Consider the following 16,190-nt stretch of genomic DNA (forward strand, 5'->3'; position numbering starts at 1 on the left):
TTCTCTTCGATCCTGTTCTGTTCTACTGCATTTGGTTCTATCCTACTCTACTCTAACTTAGCCTACTGTAATCTGTTCTATTCTATTCAACAGACTTGAACGGGATTCGGCCTGATTCAGGTCCTATCGGCTCGAATCAGCTCCTTTTTGTGCGAATTCAACTCGATTCGGTTGGACTTGGCCCTTTTCCTCTCTATTCGGCTCTTTTCGGCAGGATTTGACTCTATTTGACTCTAGTCTACTCGTCTCTATTCTTTCTGTTCTATTCTAATCTATTCTTTTCTACCCTACCCTACCCTCATCTTACCTGCCCTACACTAAACGATTGGATTGGATTCGACACGTTTCAACGCGATTCGACATGATTCTTCTCGATTCACCTCGAATTTGGTGGATTCGGCTGCATTCAGCTCTGTTTGGCTCTATTCAACTCTATTGGACTCTATTCTACTGTACTCGTCTCTACTTCATTCTATTCGATTCTTTCTCTTGGGTTCTGTTCCCTTCTAGTCTAACCCCTCCTACTCTACCCTCCTCTACTCTAATCGATTCGATTCGATTCAATGCCTTTCAAGGCGATTCCATGGGATTTAGGCTCGAATTGGCTTGATTTAGCTCGATTTGGCTTGAATCGGGTCAATTTGGCTCGATTCTGCTCGATTCAGCATCATTAGGCTCGATCCAAACTTATCCGGCCCTGTTCAGCTCTATTCAACTCTTTTCTACTCTATTCGTCTCTATTTGGCTCCATTCGACTCCATTCCACACCATTCTACTCTGTTCGACTCCATTCTACACTATTCTATTCTCTTCTCCCCCACCCTACTCTACTCTAATCTATTCGATTCATGGAGATTTGTCTCATTTCCTCTCCATTCGACTCGATTCAGCTCGAATTGGATCTATTCATCTCTATTCTGCACTACTCGACTCTGACTAGTCTACTCTACTCCACTCTACTCCATTCTACTCTTTGTATTCTCTTCTCTTCTACTCTATGCTTCTCTAGTCTATTCCTCTCTGCCCTACCCTATTGAATCCCAGCCTAACCTACACTACTCTAAGCTGTTCTATTGAATTCGATTGCATTCAATTCGACCCGATTTGACACAATTGGACGGGATTCGGTGAGATTTCATGAGATTCGATGGGTTTTGGTGGGATTGGATGGACTTCGACGAGATTCGATGCCATAGGATGCGATTAGGTGCGATTTGGCTCGATCTAGCTTGGCTCATTTTCTGTGTCTCTATTTGGCTCATTCCAGCTCCATTGGGCTCCATTCAGCTCGAATCTGGTCGATTGGACTTGATTGGGCTCGGTTGGGCTCGATTGGGCTCGACTCAGCCCTAGATGTCCCTATTCGGTGCTATTCGGCTCTATTCAACTCTTTCCTAGTCTATTCATCTCGGTTTGACTGCATTTGACTCCATTCCACACCATTCTACGCTCTTCTATTCGACAGAACCCTATCCCGCCCTAGTCTTTCCTCATCTAGTCTCTTCTTTTCGATTCTGTTGTACTGGATTCTCGTTTTCTCTTTTCTCTATTCCATCCTATGCTACTCTACCACACCCTACACGAAACTAGCCTATCCTGACTCATCCTCTTCTATTCTATTGGATTCTGTTTTCTCTGTTCTACCGTATGCTACCCTACCTCATGACACCCTACTGTACCATACCCTACTCCATAGGGGTACTCAAGAAGGGTACTAGTTTGGAAAAGGGACTACCTAAGGCAAGGGGACTAGTTCAGGCTACTAGTTAGGGCCACTGTACTAGTTAAGAGTACTAGTTCATGGACGGGTACTAGTTAAGGCTACTAGGAAGGCAAGGTACAAGTGAAGGCTACGACTTCAGGCATGCGTATTAGTTTAGGCTACTAGTTGATGCAAGGGTACAAGTTCATACTACTCATTAAGGCCAGGGTACTAGTTAAGGCAACTGGTCAAGGCAAGGGTAGTAGTTATGGGTAGCGATAAGGCCAGGGTACTAGTTAAGACTACTAGTTAAGGCCAGGGTACTAGTTGAGGCAAGGGTACTAGTGACGGCCAGGGTACTAGTTAAGGCTGGGCTACTCGTCCATGCAAGGCTACTACTTCAGGGTACTAGTTAAGGCTTGGCTACTTGTTAAGAGGACTAGTAAGGCAAGGGTAGACGTTAAGACTGTTCCCTAAGGCAAGGTGACTAGTTAAGGGTACTAGTTACCACAAGGCTTCTAGTTCAGAATACTAGTTAGGGCCACTGTACTAGTTCAGAGTACTAGTTAAGGCTACTAGTAAGGCAAGGAACGTGTTAAGGCCACTACTTCAGGCAAGAGTACTACTTAAGTCTACTAGTCGATGCAAGGGTACATGTTAATACTACTGGCTAAGTCCAGGTTGCTAGGTAAGGCAACTGGTTAAGGCAAGGGTAGTAGTTATGGGTACTGACAAGGCCAGGCTACCAGTTAAGACTACTAATTAATGCAAGGGTACTAGTTAAGGGTACTTGTTGAGGTCAGGGTAGCCATTAAGACTATTCCTTAAGGCAAGGCTCCTAGTTAAGGGTACTACTTAGGACAAGGCTACCAGTTCAGGATACTAGTTAGGGGCACTGTACTAGTTAAGAGTATGAGTAAAGGCACGGGTGCTAGTTAAGGCTGCTAGTTAAGGCAAGGTACAAATACAGGCCGCTGCTTAAGGGAAGAGTACTAGTTAAGGCTACTAGTTGATGCAAATATACAAGTGAATACTACTAGTTAAGGCCGGGGTACTAGTTAAGGAAACGGGTTACGGCAAGGGTAGTAGTTCTGGGTACTGATACGGCCAGGGTACTAGTTCAGACTACTAGTTAATGCGAGGGTACTAGTTAAGGGTACTAGTTAAGGCTACCAGTGAAGGCCAGGGTCTTAGTTAAGGCTACTGGAGAAGGCCCGGGTACTAGTGAACGCAAGGCTACTAGTTAAGGGTACTAGTTTAGAGAAGGCTACTAGTTCAGGATACTAGTTAGAGGCACTGTACTAGTTCAGAGTACTAGCTAAGGCACGAGTACTAGTTCAGGCCACTACTTAAGGCAAGAGTACTAGTTAAGGCTACTATTGGATGCAAGTTTACAAGTTGATACTTCTAGTTAAGGCCGGGGTACTACTTAAGGCAACTGGTTAAGGCAAGGGTACTAGTTAAGGCAAGGCTACTAGTTAGGGGTAGTAGTTAAGGCTTGGCTACTAGTTAAGGGTACTAGTAAGGCAAGGGCAGACGTTAAGACGATTACTTAAAGCAAGGCTACTAGTTCAGAGGACTAATTCAGACAAGGCTACTAGTTCAGGCTACTCGTTATGGCCGCTGTACTAGCTAAGAGTACTAGTTAAGGCACAGGTACTAGATAACGATACTAGTTAAGGCAAGGTACAAGTGAAGGCTACTACTGAAGGCAAGACGACTAGTTTAGGCGACCAGTGGATTCAAGGGTAGAAGTCAATACTACTAGTTAAGACCAGGGTACCAGTTAAGGCAGCTGGTTAAGGCCAGGGTAGGACTTATGGGGACTGAGAAGGCCAGGTACTAGTTAAGAGTACTAGCTCATGCTAGGGTGTTAGTTAAGGGTACTAGTTGAGGCAAGGCTACTAGTGAAGGCCAGGGTACTAGTTAAGGCTACTGGTGAAGGCCAGGGTACTAGTTAAGGCAGGGCTACTAGTTCAGGGTACTAGTAAGGCAAGGGTAGACATTAAGACTATTACTTAAGGCAAGGCTACTAGTTAAGGGTACTAGTTCAGACAAGGCTACTAGTTCAGGATACTAGTTAAGGCAAGGGGAGTAGTTCAGATTCAGAATTTAGGGTACTTGTCAAGGCAAGGGTACTCTCCAAGGCTAGTTGTCTAGCCTACTGATCTATACCACTAGTCTGACTAGTCCAGCTGTCTTGTCTAGGCTACTACTCTAGACTTCGCTTGTCTACTCTACTCTAGTCTACTTTCGTCTACCCTAGTCTACCCTATCCAAAACCACCCTACCCTAACCTTTTCGAATCTATTCAATTGGATTCGAGTCAAAGCATTTCAATGTGATTGGACGCGATGATGCTTGAATCGGCTCATTCGGCACCATCAGCTCGATTCAGCTCGATTTGGCTTGAATCGCTTCGATTCAGCTTGTTTCAACTCAATTCGACTTGGTTCAGCCTTATTCGGCTCGATTCGACTCTTTTCTACTCTAGTTTTCTCTATGCAACTCCATTCGACTCGATTCTGCTCTATTCTGTTCTACTCTACCCTACTCTAATCTATTCTAATGGATTCGATTGGACGCTATTCGACGCGATTCATCACGTTTTGTTTCCTTTGGGCTCGATTCGGCTAGAATTGGCTCTATTCAGCTCTATTCTGCACTAGTTCACTCTATTCGACTCTACTCTTCTCTACTTTACTCTGCTCTGCTCTACCGTACTGTGCTATCTTCTGTTCCTTCTATTATGTACTGTTCTATTCTGTTCTGTTCTACCCTCCCAGCCGCTCCCCTCCCCTTCTCTAATCTTTGATTCTGTTCGAGTCATCGCATTTTCACGCCATTCGACCCGATTAGGCTTGAATCAGATCAATTCGCTTCGAATCGGTTCGATTGGGCTCCATTTGGCTCCATTCAGCTCCAATGGCATCGATTCTGCTGGATTCTGCTCGATTAGGCCTTCTTTGGCCCTATTCGGCCCAACTATGCTCTATTCGACTCTTTTCTACTCTAGTCGTCTCTAGTCGGCTCCGTTCTAATCCATTCCACACCATTCTGCACTATTCTCCTCTATTCTCGTCTACCCTTCCCTACCCTAATCTATTCGAATGGATTCGATTTGACCCGATTCGAAGCGCTTCAACGCGATTCATCTTGTTTTGTCTCCATTCGCCTCAATTCGGCTATGCTCTGCACTATCTGACTCTTTTCTACTCTATTCTATTCTGCTGGATTCTTTCTGTTCTCTTCTGTTCTCTCCTATTCTGTTGGACTCTGTTCTATCCTACCCTACCCAACCCTACTGCACCCCACCCAAACCCACCCTACTTGAATCGATTTGATTCAATTCGATTCACTTCGACGCGATTGGACAGGATTCGACGGGATTCGACAAGGTCCGAAGGCATTTGACGGGATTCAAAGAGATTAGACGAGATTCCATACGATTCGACGTGATTCAGCAGAATTCTAGGAGATTGGACGCAGTTCGAAGTTATTGGACGTGATGGGGCGTGATTCGTCGTGATTCGACGACATTCGATGCAATCCGATGCGATACGAAGCGATTCGACCCGGTCCGACACAAAACGATGTGATTTGATGCGATTCGACGTGATTCGATGTGATTCGACGCTACTCAGTGACAGTCGGCGTGATTCTGCTTGATTCAGCTCGATGAGGTTCGAATCGGCTCTATATGGCTCCTCTACGTCTCTACTCGGCTCCATTCAGCTCTGTTTTCTCTATTCGTCTCTATTCGACTCTATTCGAGTCTATTCGACCCTACTCTTTTCTACTCTATTCTATTCCTTCTATTCTGTCCTAATCTCTTCTAGTCTACTCTACTCTATTCTAGTCCACCCTCCCCTCCCCTTCTCTAATCTAGACGTTTGGATTGGATTGGATGCACTGAACGGGATTCGACGTGATTCGGCTTGAATCAGCTCGATTCGATTCGATTTGGCTCTATTCGGCTCGTTTTGGCTTGAATTGCTTCGATTCTGCTCAATTCGGCCTTTTCGGCCCTATTCTGCTCTATTTGACTCTTCTCTACTCTTTTCGTCTCTATTTGACTCCATTCTACTCCATTCTATTTATTCCACACCATTCTACACTATTCTGCTCTACTCTATCCTACACCACTCTAATTTACTCGAATCCATTAGACGTGATTCCTCTCATTTCGACTCCATTCGGCTCTACTCAGCCGTATTCGAGTCTACCCTATTATACACTAGCCTACTCTATCGTACTCTAGTCTACTCTTCTCTATTTTCTTTATTCTTCCTATTCTGTTCTGTTCTATTCTACTCTATTCTACCCTACCCTATGCTACCCAACTCTACTCTACTCTAATCCATTGGATTGGATTGGCTTCAACCCATTTGGACACGATTCGGCTCAGTTTGGCTCCATTTAGCTCTGTTCGAATCTATTCTACTCTACTCTGTTTCCCTCTACGCTACTCTAGCCTACTGTTTTCTGTATTCGTTCTGTACTGTTCTGTTCTCTTCTCTTCTGTTTTGTTCTATGCTACTCTACTCTATTCCACCCTGCCATACCCGAACCTCCCCTACTCTAATCTGTTCAATTCGATTCCATGAATTTGGACACGATTCAGGTCGAATTGGTTCGATTCATGTCCATTCGGCTCCATTTGGCTCGAAGAGTGTCGATTCAGCTGGATTCGGCTCCATTCGGCTCCATTAGGCTCGATTTGCTGGATTTGGCTCAATTCTGCTCGATTCGGCCCTCTTCGGCCCTCTTCAGCACTATTCGGCTCTTTTCGACTCTTTTCGACTCCATTCGATTGCGTTGCACAGCATTCTACTCCACTCAACGCTATTTTACTCTACCCTACCCTAATTGACTGGAATTGGTTCGAGGGGATTCAACGCGATTTGCCTTGTTTCTTCTCCATTTGGCTCGATTCGACTCTATTCGACTCTGTTCTACTCTACACTATTCTGCTCTGCTCTAACCTTTTGGACTCGATTCTCTTGTATTCTTTTTATTCTCTTTTACTGTGTTCAATTCTCTTCTACTCTATTTTAACCAACCCTACTCTAATCTATTCCACTGGATTCGATTCCACGCATTTCGATGCGATTCGGCTCCAATCGGCTCCCTTGCACTCCATTCATCCCTCTTGGGCTCCAATCGGCTCGATTCAGTTCTAATCGGCTCCGTTTCGCCCTGGTCAGCTCTATTCAGCTTGAACAGGCTCTGTTCAACTCTATATGGCTCTACGAGTCTACTCAACTCTATTATCTCTTTTCAACTCCATTCTACACCATTCTACTCCATCCGACTGTATTCTTCTCTAGTCTATTGTCTTGTACTCTACCCTTCTCTAGTCTATTCTAATCGATTCGATTGGATTGGACTCGAATGGATGGGATTCAATGCAATTCAACGGGCTTCGACGCGATCCAGCATGATTCCGCGGGATTCGGCGCCATTCATCTTGATTTCTATCACGTTGGGTCTTTTGGGCTCTATTTTGCTCTAGTCGGCAATATTCAACTCTATTCTTCTAGACTCTGCACTACTCGACCCTATTCTATTCTTTCAGTTCTCTTCGATCCTGTTCTGTTCTACTGCATTTGGTTCTATCCTACTCTACTCTAACTTAGCCTACTGTAATCTGTTCTATTCTATTCAACAGACTTGAACGGGATTCGGCCTGATTCAGGTCCTATCGGCTCGAATCAGCTCCTTTTTGTGCGAATTCAACTAGATTCGGTTGGACTTGGCCCTTTTCCTCTCTATTCGGCTCTTTTCGGCAGGATTTGACTCTATTTGACTCTAGTCTACTCGTCTCTATTCTTTCTGTTCTATTCTAATCTATTCTTTTCTACCCTACCCTACCCTCATCTTACCTGCCCTACACTAAACGATTGGATTGGATTCGACACGTTTCAACGCGATTCGACATGATTCTTCTCGATTCACCTCGAATTTGGTGGATTCGGCTGCATTCAGCTCTGTTTGGCTCTATTCAACTCTATTGGACTCTATTCTACTGTACTCGTCTCTACTTCATTCTATTCGATTCTTTCTCTTGGGTTCTGTTCCCTTCTAGTCTAACCCCTCCTACTCTACCCTCCTCTACTCTAATCGATTCGATTCGATTCAATGCCTTTCAAGGCGATTCCATGGGATTTAGGCTCGAATTGGCTTGATTTAGCTCGAATTGGCTTGATTTAGCTCGATTTGGCTTGAATCGGGTCAATTTGGCTCGATTCTGCTCGATTCAGCATCATTAGGCTCGATCCAAACTTATCCGGCCCTGTTCAGCTCTATTCAACTCTTTTCTACTCTATTCGTCTCTATTTGGCTCCATTCGACTCCATTCCACACCATTCTACTCTGTTCGACTCCATTCTACACTATTCTATTCTCTTCTCCCCCACCCTACTCTACTCTAATCTATTCGATTCATGGAGATTTGTCTCATTTCCTCTCCATTCGACTCGATTCAGCTCGAATTGGATCTATTCATCTCTATTCTGCACTACTCGACTCTGACTAGTCTACTCTACTCCACTCTACTCCATTCTACTCTTTGTATTCTCTTCTCTTCTACTCTATGCTTCTCTAGTCTATTCCTCTCTGCCCTACCCTATTGAATCCCAGCCTAACCTACACTACTCTAAGCTGTTCTATTGAATTCGATTGCATTCAATTCGACCCGATTTGACACAATTGGACGGGATTCGGTGAGATTTCATGAGATTCGATGGGTTTTGGTGGGATTGGATGGACTTCGACGAGATTCGATGCCATAGGATGCGATTAGGTGCGATTTGGCTCGATCTAGCTTGGCTCATTTTCTGTGTCTCTATTTGGCTCATTCCAGCTCCATTGGGCTCCATTCAGCTCGAATCTGGTCGATTGGACTTGATTGGGCTCGGTTGGGCTCGATTGGGCTCGACTCAGCCCTAGATGTCCCTATTCGGTGCTATTCGGCTCTATTCAACTCTTTCCTAGTCTATTCATCTCGGTTTGACTGCATTTGACTCCATTCCACACCATTCTACGCTCTTCTATTCGACAGAACCCTATCCCGCCCTAGTCTTTCCTCATCTAGTCTCTTCTTTTCGATTCTGTTGTACTGGATTCTCGTTTTCTCTTTTCTCTATTCCATCCTATGCTACTCTACCACACCCTACACGAAACTAGCCTATCCTGACTCATCCTCTTCTATTCTATTGGATTCTGTTTTCTCTGTTCTACCGTATGCTACCCTACCTCATGACACCCTACTGTACCATACCCTACTCCATAGGGGTACTCAAGAAGGGTACTAGTTTGGAAAAGGGACTACCTAAGGCAAGGGGACTAGTTCAGGCTACTAGTTAGGGCCACTGTACTAGTTAAGAGTACTAGTTCATGGACGGGTACTAGTTAAGGCTACTAGGAAGGCAAGGTACAAGTGAAGGCTACGACTTCAGGCATGCGTATTAGTTTAGGCTACTAGTTGATGCAAGGGTACAAGTTCATACTACTCATTAAGGCCAGGGTACTAGTTAAGGCAACTGGTCAAGGCAAGGGTAGTAGTTATGGGTAGCGATAAGGCCAGGGTACTAGTTAAGACTACTAGTTAAGGCCAGGGTACTAGTTGAGGCAAGGGTACTAGTGACGGCCAGGGTACTAGTTAAGGCTGGGCTACTCGTCCATGCAAGGCTACTACTTCAGGGTACTAGTTAAGGCTTGGCTACTTGTTAAGAGGACTAGTAAGGCAAGGGCAGACGTTAAGACTGTTCCCTAAGGCAAGGTGACTAGTTAAGGGTACTAGTTACCACAAGGCTTCTAGTTCAGAATACTAGTTAGGGCCACTGTACTAGTTCAGAGTACTAGTTAAGGCTACTAGTAAGGCAAGGAACGTGTTAAGGCCACTACTTCAGGCAAGAGTACTACTTAAGTCTACTAGTCGATGCAAGGGTACATGTTAATACTACTGGCTAAGTCCAGGTTGCTAGGTAAGGCAACTGGTTAAGGCAAGGGTAGTAGTTATGGGTACTGACAAGGCCAGGCTACCAGTTAAGACTACTAATTAATGCAAGGGTACTAGTTAAGGGTACTTGTTGAGGTCAGGGTAGCCATTAAGACTATTCCTTAAGGCAAGGCTCCTAGTTAAGGGTACTACTTAGGACAAGGCTACCAGTTCAGGATACTAGTTAGGGGCACTGTACTAGTTAAGAGTATGAGTAAAGGCACGGGTGCTAGTTAAGGCTGCTAGTTAAGGCAAGGTACAAATACAGGCCGCTGCTTAAGGGAAGAGTACTAGTTAAGGCTACTAGTTGATGCAAATATACAAGTGAATACTACTAGTTAAGGCCGGGGTACTAGTTAAGGAAACGGGTTACGGCAAGGGTAGTAGTTCTGGGTACTGATACGGCCAGGGTACTAGTTCAGACTACTAGTTAATGCGAGGGTACTAGTTAAGGGTACTAGTTAAGGCTACCAGTGAAGGCCAGGGTCTTAGTTAAGGCTACTGGAGAAGGCCCGGGTACTAGTGAACGCAAGGCTACTAGTTAAGGGTACTAGTTTAGAGAAGGCTACTAGTTCAGGATACTAGTTAGAGGCACTGTACTAGTTCAGAGTACTAGCTAAGGCACGAGTACTAGTTCAGGCCACTACTTAAGGCAAGAGTACTAGTTAAGGCTACTATTGGATGCAAGTTTACAAGTTGATACTTCTAGTTAAGGCCGGGGTACTACTTAAGGCAACTGGTTAAGGCAAGGGTACTAGTTAAGGCAAGGCTACTAGTTAGGGGTAGTAGTTAAGGCTTGGCTACTAGTTAAGGGTACTAGTAAGGCAAGGGCAGACGTTAAGACGATTACTTAAAGCAAGGCTACTAGTTCAGAGGACTAATTCAGACAAGGCTACTAGTTCAGGCTACTCGTTATGGCCGCTGTACTAGCTAAGAGTACTAGTTAAGGCACAGGTACTAGATAACGATACTAGTTAAGGCAAGGTACAAGTGAAGGCTACTACTGAAGGCAAGACGACTAGTTTAGGCGACCAGTGGATTCAAGGGTAGAAGTCAATACTACTAGTTAAGACCAGGGTACCAGTTAAGGCAGCTGGTTAAGGCCAGGGTAGGACTTATGGGGACTGAGAAGGCCAGGTACTAGTTAAGAGTACTAGCTCATGCTAGGGTGTTAGTTAAGGGTACTAGTTGAGGCAAGGCTACTAGTGAAGGCCAGGGTACTAGTTAAGGCTACTGGTGAAGGCCAGGGTACTAGTTAAGGCAGGGCTACTAGTTCAGGGTACTAGTAAGGCAAGGGTAGACATTAAGACTATTACTTAAGGCAAGGCTACTAGTTAAGGGTACTAGTTCAGACAAGGCTACTAGTTCAGGATACTAGTTAAGGCAAGGGGAGTAGTTCAGATTCAGAATTTAGGGTACTTGTCAAGGCAAGGGTACTCTCCAAGGCTAGTTGTCTAGCCTACTGATCTATACCACTAGTCTGACTAGTCCAGCTGTCCTGTCTAGGCTACTACTCTAGACTTCGCTTGTCTACTCTACTCTAGTCTACTTTCGTCTACCCTAGTCTACCCTATCCAAAACCACCCTACCCTAACCTTTTCGAATCTATTCAATTGGATTCGAGTCAAAGCATTTCAATGTGATTGGACGCGATGATGCTTGAATCGGCTCATTCGGCACCATCAGCTCGATTCAGCTCGATTTGGCTTGAATCGCTTCGATTCAGCTTGTTTCAACTCAATTCGACTTGGTTCAGCCTTATTCGGCTCGATTCGACTCTTTTCTACTCTAGTTTTCTCTATGCAACTCCATTCGACTCGATTCTGCTCTATTCTGTTCTACTCTACCCTACTCTAATCTATTCTAATGGATTCGATTGGACGCTATTCGACGCGATTCATCACGTTTTGTTTCCTTTGGGCTCGATTCGGCTAGAATTGGCTCTATTCAGCTCTATTCTGCACTAGTTCACTCTATTCGACTCTACTCTTCTCTACTTTACTCTGCTCTGCTCTACCGTACTGTGCTATCTTCTGTTCCTTCTATTATGTACTGTTCTATTCTGTTCTGTTCTACCCTCCCAGCCGCTCCCCTCCCCTTCTCTAATCTTTGATTCTGTTCGAGTCATCGCATTTTCACGCCATTCGACCCGATTAGGCTTGAATCAGATCAATTCGCTTCGAATCGGTTCGATTGGGCTCCATTTGGCTCCATTCAGCTCCAATGGCATCGATTCTGCTGGATTCTGCTCGATTAGGCCTTCTTTGGCCCTATTCGGCCCAACTATGCTCTATTCGACTCTTTTCTACTCTAGTCGTCTCTAGTCGGCTCCGTTCTAATCCATTCCACACCATTCTGCACTATTCTCCTCTATTCTCGTCTACCCTTCCCTACCCTAATCTATTCGAATGGATTCGATTTGACCCGATTCGAAGCGCTTCAACGCGATTCATCTTGTTTTGTCTCCATTCGCCTCAATTCGGCTATGCTCTGCACTATCTGACTCTTTTCTACTCTATTCTATTCTGCTGGATTCTTTCTGTTCTCTTCTGTTCTCTCCTATTCTGTTGGACTCTGTTCTATCCTACCCTACCCAACCCTACTGCACCCCACCCAAACCCACCCTACTTGAATCGATTTGATTCAATTCGATTCACTTCGACGCGATTGGACAGGATTCGACGGGATTCGACAAGGTCCGAAGGCATTTGACGGGATTCAAAGAGATTAGACGAGATTCCATACGATTCGACGTGATTCAGCAGAATTCTAGGAGATTGGACGCAGTTCGAAGTTATTGGACGTGATGGGGCGTGATTCGTCGTGATTCGACGACATTCGATGCAATCCGATGCGATACGAAGCGATTCGACCCGGTCCGACACAAAACGATGTGATTTGATGCGATTCGACGTGATTCGATGTGATTCGACGCTACTCAGTGACAGTCGGCGTGATTCTGCTTGATTCAGCTCGATGAGGTTCGAATCGGCTCTATATGGCTCCTCTACGTCTCTACTCGGCTCCATTCAGCTCTGTTTTCTCTATTCGTCTCTATTCGACTCTATTCGAGTCTATTCGACCCTACTCTTTTCTACTCTATTCTATTCCTTCTATTCTGTCCTAATCTCTTCTAGTCTACTCTACTCTATTCTAGTCCACCCTCCCCTCCCCTTCTCTAATCTAGACGTTTGGATTGGATTGGATGCACTGAACGGGATTCGACGTGATTCGGCTTGAATCAGCTCGATTCGATTCGATTTGGCTCTATTCGGCTCGTTTTGGCTTGAATTGCTTTGATTCTGCTCAATTCGGCCTTTTCGGCCCTATTCTGCTCTATTTGACTCTTCTCTACTCTTTTCGTCTCTATTTGACTCCATTCTACTCCATTCTATTTATTCCACACCATTCTACACTATTCTGCTCTACTCTATCCTACACCACTCTAATTTACTCGAATCCATTAGACGTGATTCCTCTCATTTCGACTCCATTCGGCTCTACTCAGCCGTATTCGAGTCTACCCTATTATACACTAGCCTACTCTATCGTACTCTAGTCTACTCTTCTCTATTTTCTTTATTCTTCCTATTCTACTCTATTCTACCCTACCCTATGCTACCCAACTCTACTCTACTCTAATCCATTGGATTGGATTGGCTTCAACCCATTTGGACACGATTCGGCTCAGTTTGGCTCCATTTAGCTCTGTTCGAATCTATTCTACTCTACTCTGTTTCCCTCTACGCTACTCTAGCCTACTGTTTTCTGTATTCGTTCTGTACTGTTCTGTTCTCTTCTCTTCTGTTTTATTCTATGCTACTCTACTCTATTCCACCCTGCCATACCCGAACCTCCCCTACTCTAATCTGTTCAATTCGATTCCATGAATTTGGACACGATTCAGGTCGAATTGGTTCGATTCATGTCCATTCGGCTCCATTTGGCTCGAAGAGTGTCGATTCAGCTGGATTCGGCTCCATTCGGCTCCATTAGGCTCGATTTGCTGGATTTGGCTCAATTCTGCTCGATTCGGCCCTCTTCGGCCCTCTTCAGCACTATTCGGCTCTTTTCGACTCTTTTCGACTCCATTCGATTGCGTTGCACAGCATTCTACTCCACTCAACGCTATTTTACTCTACCCTACCCTAATTGACTGGAATTGGTTCGAGGGGATTCAACGCGATTTGCCTTGTTTCTTCTCCATTTGGCTCGATTCGACTCTATTCGACTCTGTTCTACTCTACACTATTCTGCTCTGCTCTAACCTTTTGGACTCGATTCTCTTGTATTCTTTTTATTCTCTTTTACTGTGTTCAATTCTATTCTACTCTATTTTAACCAACCCTACTCTAATCTATTCCACTGGATTCGATTCCACGCATTTCGATGCGATTCGGCTCCAATCGGCTCCGTTGCACTCCATTCATCCCTCTTGGGCTCCAATCGGTTCGATTCAGTTCTAATCGGCTCCGTTTCGCCCTGGTCAGCTCTATTCAGCTTGAACAGGCTCTGTTCAACTCTATATGGCTCTACGAGTCTACTCAACTCTATTATCTCTTTTCAACTCCATTCTACACCATTCTACTCCATCCGACTGTATTCTTCTCTAGTCTATTGTCTTGTACTCTACCCTTCTCTAGTCTATTCTAATCGATTCGATTGGATTGGACTCGAATGGATGGGATTCAATGCAATTCAACGGGCTTCGACGCGATCCAGCATGATTCCGCGGGATTCGGCGCCATTCATCTTGATTTCTATCACGTTGGGTCTTTTGGGCTCTATTTTGCTCTAGTCGGCAATATTCAACTCTATTCTTCTAGACTCTGCACTACTCGACCCTATTCTATTCTTTCAGTTCTCTTCGATCCTGTTCTGTTCTACTGCATTTGGTTCTATCCTACTCTACTCTAACTTAGCCTACTGTAATCTGTTCTATTCTATTCAACAGACTTGAACGGGATTCGGCCTGATTCAGGTCCTATCGGCTCGAATCAGCTCCTTTTTGTGCGAATTCAACTCGATTCGGTTGGACTTGGCCCTTTTCCTCTCTATTCGGCTCTTTTCGGCAGGATTTGACTCTATTTGACTCTAGTCTACTCGTCTCTATTCTTTCTGTTCTATTCTAATCTATTCTTTTCTACCCTACCCTACCCTCATCTTACCTGCCCTACACTAAACGATTGGATTGGATTCGACACGTTTCAACGCGATTCGACATGATTCTTCTCGATTCACCTCGAATTTGGTGGATTCGGCTGCATTCAGCTCTGTTTGGCTCTATTCAACTCTATTGGACTCTATTCTACTGTACTCGTCTCTACTTCATTCTATTCGATTCTTTCTCTTGGGTTCTGTTCCCTTCTAGTCTAACCCCTCCTACTCTACCCTCCTCTACTCTAATCGATTCGATTCGATTCAATGCCTTTCAAGGCGATTCCATGGGATTTAGGCTCGAATTGGCTTGATTTAGCTCGATTTGGCTTGAATCGGGTCAATTTGGCTCGATTCTGCTCGATTCAGCATCATTAGGCTCGATCCAAACTTATCCGGCCCTGTTCAGCTCTATTCAACTCTTTTCTACTCTATTCGTCTCTATTTGGCTCCATTCGACTCCATTCCACACCATTCTACTCTGTTCGACTCCATTCTACACTATTCTATTCTCTTCTCCCCCACCCTACTCTACTCTAATCTATTCGATTCATGGAGATTTGTCTCATTTCCTCTCCATTCGACTCGATTCAGCTCGAATTGGATCTATTCATCTCTATTCTGCACTACTCGACTCTGACTAGTCTACTCTACTCCACTCTACTCCATTCTACTCTTTGTATTCTCTTCTCTTCTACTCTATGCTTCTCTAGTCTATTCCTCTCTGCCCTACCCTATTGAATCCCAGCCTAACCTACACTACTCTAAGCTGTTCTATTGAATTCGATTGCATTCAATTCGACCCGATTTGACACAATTGGACGGGATTCGGTGAGATTTCATGAGATTCGATGGGTTTTGGTGGGATTGGATGGACTTCGACGAGATTCGATGCCATAGGATGCGATTAGGTGCGATTTGGCTCGATCTAGCTTGGCTCATTTTCTGTGTCTCTATTTGGCTCATTCCAGCTCCATTGGGCTCCATTCAGCTCGAATCTGGTCGATTGGACTTGATTGGGCTCGGTTGGGCTCGATTGGGCTCGACTCAGCCCTAGATGTCCCTATTCGGTGCTATTCGGCTCTATTCAACTCTTTCCTAGTCTATTCATCTCGGTTTGACTGCATTTGACTCCATTCCACACCATTCTACGCTCTTCTATTCGACAGAACCCTATCCCGCCCTAGTCTTTCCTCATCTAGTCTCTTCTTTTCGATTCTGTTGTACTGGATTCTCGTTTTCTCTTTTCTCTATTCCATCCTATGCTACTCTACCACACCCTACACGAAACTAGCCTATCCTGACTCATCCTCTTCTATTCTATTGGAT

The sequence above is a fragment of the Elephas maximus genome, chromosome 5 (assembly GCF_024166365.1).
Source record: "Elephas maximus indicus isolate mEleMax1 chromosome 5, mEleMax1 primary haplotype, whole genome shotgun sequence".
NCBI classification, from domain to species: domain Eukaryota; kingdom Metazoa; phylum Chordata; class Mammalia; order Proboscidea; family Elephantidae; genus Elephas; species Elephas maximus.